Source organism: Henckelia pumila, chromosome 1, assembly GCF_033568475.1.
Source record: "Henckelia pumila isolate YLH828 chromosome 1, ASM3356847v2, whole genome shotgun sequence".
Classification (NCBI taxonomy): Eukaryota; Viridiplantae; Streptophyta; class Magnoliopsida; order Lamiales; family Gesneriaceae; genus Henckelia; species Henckelia pumila.
Genome location: NC_133120.1, coordinates 98,439,891 through 98,445,707, shown reverse-complemented (window position 1 = coordinate 98,445,707; position 5,817 = coordinate 98,439,891).

The following is a 5,817-nucleotide window of genomic DNA, read 5'->3' as shown; positions in this document are numbered from 1 at the left end:
TGGACAGACGAGCGAGGTCTCGAGACACGGTCTCGAAATGCCGAATCATCGTCTGGCGTGAATTATCGACCGATAAGGAAGAGTTTGTTATGTCTTGAGAGAAGGACCTAACCGTTTGCATGAGCTCATGAAGCCGATTTATCAAGGTATGATCTAGAGCTGCGGCCATGGCTTCAATTAAAGAATCATCAGTCTGAATCATTTGCCCTTCTGAGTCATTTCTTGGTGAAACAGGGCTAGACTCACGATGATGTGGTGCGGGTGAACTTGCTGGAGAGCTACCCGATGGACCTTCCAATAATGGTACAGTTGGAGATGTAATAGTTTCGACTGCAGCCAATATGGTTGGTGGAGTACCAGGATCAGCACTTGGTTCATCCATAATGAGATCTTCCATAAACTTTTCAGTAGATGGAGACGGTTGAAGTGCTGGATCAGCATCAGTCACTTGCTGTTCTGGAGATGCAGGTGATACAATAGTGCTTGATATCTCCGTTGGGGGCACTGTTGCTTCACTACTGCAAGGAGCCTTTGTCACAGAGGTGACAGGTATCTCTTGTGCAACCACTTCTAAAACATCTTGTGAATGACCGGAGAAGTGTGAGCGGTCGTCACGGGAGAGGAGCGAGCAATCACAACTGCTTCCGGTTGAGTAACTGCTTGGACTGCGGTTGAGGAGGGGTCGACCGATGAAGATGCTGCTACACTCGATCTTAGAGCATATGATTGAAAGAGGTCAGCAGTGATGAGATCGGTCAGAATCCCATCTGAAGAAGGAAGAGCATAGACGTCTTCTTCACCCTGATCTTGAGTGAGAAAGGTTTTCATCATCACTTGTGCTTCCAGCACATAAGCTTGCAAACAGGCTGCTGAAGCTGGTGTTTTGACATTGTTGAGAGCTTGGAAGTGCTGAAGTAGTTGAGTGATTTGACGTAGACTATCCTGTAGTCCAGTCAGAATCACAAAGTCATCGGCAGCGGTAGGACTCTTGGATTTGAAATTCTTGACACGCTCATTAATTAGCAGTGATAGCAGGCTTCCTCGAAGCTTCAAGTCTATGAGATGTCTTCTTCCCAGAGCCTCCACGATGTCTTCAGTATCAGCAAATAGAAGCATCTTCTGCTCAATGACGTTTAGAGATTTCCATTTAGGAAATATTTGAGCGAGTGTCAAGTGAGTGCGGGAGTGATGCCATCTGTCAAAACGTTGTAGATGACGCTTGACAGTACGGAGTACGTGAGAGATGATCATATTGAGTTCTATCGTAGCTGCTGGTTGAGCCTTGGGTGTGTAGATCATCACACCTTTCCCTTTGTCTTTGGGATCAGCTAGAGTGACCTCAGGAGCTGATGAGGCACCTTCCCGGATTATCACACCTTTTGTAGGACGAGGAGCAGTAGAAGCAACAACGGTAGTAGTCTCGACCGTTGGCAGGGTAGGAGCAAGTCCAGAAAGAGACTTTAGCTTCTTGTGCTGCCTCTTCTTCTCGCCTGCAGGCGTGGATGACACAGCTGCTTTGGAGACCGAAGGGGATGACCTGCTGAAAGCTTGAATCAGTGGAACATTCTCACGTGATTCATCTTCAGAGTCAGATTCGATGATCAGTTGACGCTTGGCAGACTTTTTGGTATGGACTGGTTTGGCCACGACCGAAACCGTTGAAAGCGGTTGAGGGATTGCAATAGCCTTTGCGGTTGAGGGCAAGGTGTCGACCGCAGTCTCTTTCTTGTTCAGGAATTTGAGAATCGTAGACTTGTTGAGCCATTTGGTGGGATGCAGAGGCTCAGTCTTGGAAAAGTCCACTCCAAGGACGCCCAAGATGTGGCAGATTTGCAAAGCAAATCCCTCGGATTGCCCTTTCCCCCTGATCATTTCACATAGAATATTGAACAGAATGTCTGACCAGTTTATGTTGATCTTGGAGGCAATACAAGCCATGTATTGAAATTTCTCCAGCGTCACCTTGTCGTAAGATCCAGCCTTGGCCAGAAGATTCTTGGCCACGATATTAGTCAGTAGCCTGAATGGAGCTTTGAGAGATGTCTTCTGGGCCGGCAGTTTGATCGGAGCATCAGTAGTTGAGAACTCCTTCAACCAATAAGAGCAGTTACCATCTGGAAGATCCGTGCATTTTGTCAAACCCCTGGAGGGCAGATCAAATGTGCTAGCGAAGAACTTCTGATTGAAGGAGTAGACCTCTGTCTTGATCAAGCATTTGATAGTCCCATGCTCGATTTGAGCAGTTGCGAAGAACTCCTTCAAAACAGGCAAATCGCAGATGGCGCTGCATTCCAGAAATTTCTTCAGTCCAGAGGCTTCAAGCATGGTGAAGACCTCAGTTATTCCTGCGTTGTTTGCCTTAACAACGGAATCAAAGTTGATGGCGAGGCAAGTCTTCTGGATCGACATGATATCTATAGATAAGAACTCGAGCAAAGAGTAAGCAAAAGCTTGAGAGTAATTCGATGGAGCGTTTAATACAATATGAAAGTTTTTAGCAAAGGTGAAAGATTGATATACGAGTGTAAAGAAGTATATATAGGAACCTATGGGCCATAGGGTGATGTCATGAAAAGTATTTTTGAAATTCAAAAAGTTTTGAAGAGCATAATCACAGCGCCCAATTAATGTCATTTGGTTCAAAGCACCAAGCTGCTAGTACGAAGTCTGTCAGAGACTAGTTAAAGGCGGATGATATGCCAATATTAATGGCAACGTAACAGCTAATCTATTAATGTCATATTGACAATCATTCCCCCTAAACACATGCATACTAACTTAAATCTACTAAGCCAAGAATATTTCGAAAATATGAAAACTTAGCGTCCGGTAGAGGCTTGGTGAATATGTCTGCTGCTTGCTGATCGGTAGAGATGTATTCCAGCCTAATTTCCTTCTTTAAGACATGATCTCGGATAAAGTGATGCCTGACATCAATGTGCTTTGTCCGAGAGTGCATCACTGGATTGTGAGTGATGGCTATGGCACTTGTATTGTCACAGTAGATTGGAGCTTCACTCGACCGAATCCCATAATCATTAAGCTGCTGTTGAATCCAGAGTATTTGAGCACAACAGCTGCCAGCAGCAAGGTATTCTGCTTCGGCGGTCGAGGTAGCAATTGATGTCTGCTTCTTACTTGACCACGAAATTAGTCTATCTCCAAGGAATTGACATGTGCCACTTGTACTTTTGCGATCAATTCTACAACCTGCATAATCTGCATCTGAATAGCCAATAAGATTAAGATTTGAATCTTTGGGATACCAAAGACCCACATTAGTAGTTCCTTTAATATATTTAAGTATTCGTTTGGTAGCAATGAAATGAGATTGCTTAGGTGCGGCTTGAAATCTAGCACATAAACAAACTGAATACATGATATCCGGTCGACTGGCAGTCAAATAGAGCAGTGAACCAATAAGGCCTCGATACATGGTTACCTCAACCGGAATTCCCCCTTCATCTTTATCAAGCTTAATTGATGTACTCATGGGGGTAGATACAGTTGAGCATTGTTCCATTCCAAACTTCTTTACCAATTCCTTGGCATACTTGGACTGATTGATGAATATTCCAGTTTCAAGTTGCTTTACTTGAAGTCCAAGAAAGAAGTTTAGCTCGCCCATCATGCTCATTTCAAACTTCTCCTTCATCAGTTTAGAGAACTTTGAGCACAACTTGGGGTTAGTTGACCCAAATATAATGTCATCAACATAAATTTGTACTAGTAACACATGATCACCTTTTACAAATTTAAACAGGGTCTTATCGACCGTTCCAATTTGGAAATCATGTTCCAGTAAAAATTTTAGCAAAGTGTCATACCAAGCACGCGGTGCTTGTTTTAATCCATAGAGAGCTTTGTCAAGTTTATAGATATATTGAGGATGAGTAGGATTGACAAAACCTGGTGGTTGTTCAACGTACACCTCTTCTTGAAGTAGACCATTGAGGAATGCAGACTTCACATCCATTTGATAAACTTTAAAATTCTTGAAGGCTGCATAAGCAAGAAAGATGCGGATTGCTTCTAGTCTTGCAACTGGCGCGAAAGATTCCTCAAAGTCTATGCCTTCTTCTTGTCTGAATCCTTGAGCAACAAGTCGAGCTTTGTTACGCACAACAGTGCCATGTTCATCGAGCTTGTTACGAAACACCCATCTAGTTCCAATCACATTTTGATTTTTCGGTCGAGGAACTAGATGCCAAACATTGTTGCGGGTGAATTGATTCAACTCTTCTTGCATAGCTTCAATCCAGCTGGCATCTGATAGAGCTTCATCTATTTTCTTGGGCTCTACCTGAGATATGAAAGTGGCATGCAAGAATTCATTAATCATTTGACCACGTGTTTTTCGAGGAGCAGAAGGGTCACCTATGACCAACCCAGGTGGATGATCTTTGTTCCACCTAAAATAATTCCCTAAAGGGTTGTCATCAATTGGTTGATGAACGTCCTCGTTTACTGGATCATCATTGGCTGGAGGATTGTTATCAACCGGTGGATCCACTTCTGGCCTTGTTTGATCACACCCGGTAGAGGGAACTGGATCATCCTTCTTTGGAGGATATAGATCACTGTCACTCTCTTCCTGTAGATTTGTGTTTTCCAGTCTGTGACTCAGATCATTTATGCTCCCTTGAGTTTGTTCTGTACATAGAGTAGATTCATCAAAAACAACATGAATGGTTTCCTCGACCGTTAGTGATCTTTGATTGAACACTCGATAAGCTCTGCTAACGGCTGAGTAACCAATAAAAGTTCCTTCGTCTGCTTTGGCATCGAAGGCTGTCAAATGGTTTTTGCCATTGTTGTGGATAAAGCATTTGCACCCAAAAATTTTGAAATAAGAAATGTCAGGTTTTGTGCCATTCCAGATCTCATATGGAGTTTTGTTAAATCGTTTATTAATCATAGATCTGTTTTGAGTATAGCAAGCTGTGTTAACTGCTTCTGCCCAAAGTCTTTGAGAAACATTTGAATCAGCAATCATAGTTCTGGCTGCTTCTTTTAAAGTACGGTTCCTTCTTTCAGCCCCATTTTGCTGTGGGGATCTAGCAGCTGACAACTCATGCTTGATTCCCTGATCATCTAGATAAGTCATAAGAGTGATGTTTAAAAATTCAGTCCCTCTATCACTCCTGATTCTATCTATTACAGTAGATTGTTCATTTTGCAAGCGTTTAAAAAGCTTAATCAGGTGAGGTGCAGTTTGATCTTTTGAAGAGAGAAAGATGACCCAAGTAAATCGAGAAAAGTCATCTATAACAACAAGAGCATATCTCATTCCCCTATGCTTCTTACTGGTATAGGACCAAATAGGTCCATGTGAAGTAAGTCTAAACATTTGGAAGAAGACATACACCCTTTATTTTTAAAAGTTGCTCTCACCTGCTTTCCTAGTTGACAAGCAGGACAAACTTTGTCTTTTACAAAATCTCCTTCGGGCAGACCAGAAACCAAATCATGCTTCCTCAAGTTAAAAATGGACTTAAAATTTAGATGATTTAACCGCTTATGCCACAACCAATGTTTATCATGATGAGCAGTAAGACAAGTGGGTGAAGAAATATGTGAGCAAGACCAGTTTACCTTGTAGGTGTTTAGGTCTCGTACACCGGTCATAAGAGTCTCACCTTTGTCATTTTTTATGAGGCAAGTGTGTTTGTGAAACTCGACCGAATGATCATTGTCACATAGTTGACTAATACTTATCAAATTATAGCATAGTTTGTCAACAAGTAACACATCTTTAATAATGATGTTACCATGGATGATCTTACCCTTACCCACGGTTTTACCTTTGGAGTTGTC